The 1,147-nt window shown below is 60.7% G+C and overlaps 1 pseudogene; it reads left to right on the top strand.

Annotated features, from left to right (window-relative positions):
* Positions 1-676: 676 nt before the first annotated feature.
* LOC105529886 overlaps positions 677-1,147 on the top strand; it is a 1,736-nt pseudogene continuing 1,265 nt past the window's right edge.

Genomic DNA, 1,147 nt, shown 5'->3' with positions numbered 1-1,147 from the left:
TCTCTGCTAACTCCAGGACGTGCTGCCCTCACTGCTCCTCTGACGTGCCCCCGGCGCAAGGCTGAGTGTTCCTGTATCCACGAAGGAAGGTCGGGGGACTGGCTCCCAAACATCGGCCAGGACCTTGGGGGCACCCAGGGAGATGGGGGCTCTGCACCTTAGGGCTTTGGATCCAGAAGGTCTGGGACAAGCCCTGGGAACCAGCAAGGGAGCAGCGGCAGCCATCCTGTGGCCATGAGGGGAGCTGGCTGGGGGACAACCTGAAATGCTGAGGGCAGCAAGAGGAAACACGGAAGGAACGGCGTCCTGGGTGACATCTTGGACCTGCTGCACTCGCCAGCCCTGGAGCCACCTGCCTCTGGCCTCGTGTGAGCTGTCACACCGTTATTATTTCAGTCCCCAAGTAGGGGTTTCCTGCTCCTTGCAGCCGGAAGCACTAAGTGGTACCCGCCACACCCCTGCTGGGCACTCTTCTGATGACTCTGAGCTCCCGGAGGCGGGGGCGAGGCAGGGTCTATGCTCCACTCTGAGGGCCCAGTGGAGCAGCAGGTGTTCAGACACGTGGGGTTTACTCCAGGCAGAAATCACCCTCATAAGGGCATGAGATCCAGGCAGAGCGAGCTCTCTGGCCTCTCGGTATTTTCTTTTGTGTCTGTCTTCTCAGCAGCCTGTGAGCTCCTCCATGCCAAGAAATGACCATCACGCTAAGGGGTTCTGGACCCTGGGGCCAGGCACAGGGCCAGGCGTACAGTGGGTAGGTAGCAAAGGCTTGCTGGGCACTGTGGGAGAGAAGGGCGGGGAGGCATTGAGGAGCAAGAGAAAAGGAGAAGCCGAAGGCCAGGCAGACAGGCAGAGAAGGAAAGATTCATGGAGGCCCCACCAAGAGAGGAACTGAGGCTGTGAAACAGAAGGGTGGAGACCTGAGGGACCCAGGCCAGTGGGCACAGACAAGGGAGCCTGAGCAGACAGAACCAAACCCATGCCCATCTGGTCGTCTCCTCCTCCTCCTGCTCCTCCCCCCGCCTTCCCCCTCCTCGTCCTCCTTTCCCTCTTCTTCCCCCTCTTCCTCCTCTCCCTCTTCCTCCTCCTGCTCCCCTTCCTCCTCCTCCTCCCCCTCTTCCTCCTCCTTTTCCTCCTCCCCCTCTTC

The sequence above is a fragment of the Mandrillus leucophaeus genome, unplaced genomic scaffold (assembly GCF_000951045.1).
Source record: "Mandrillus leucophaeus isolate KB7577 unplaced genomic scaffold, Mleu.le_1.0 Scaffold79, whole genome shotgun sequence".
Lineage (NCBI taxonomy): Eukaryota > Metazoa > Chordata > Mammalia > Primates > Cercopithecidae > Mandrillus > Mandrillus leucophaeus.
The sequence above is the reverse complement of the archived record's forward strand: the minus strand, read 5'-3'. Positions and strand labels throughout refer to the sequence as shown.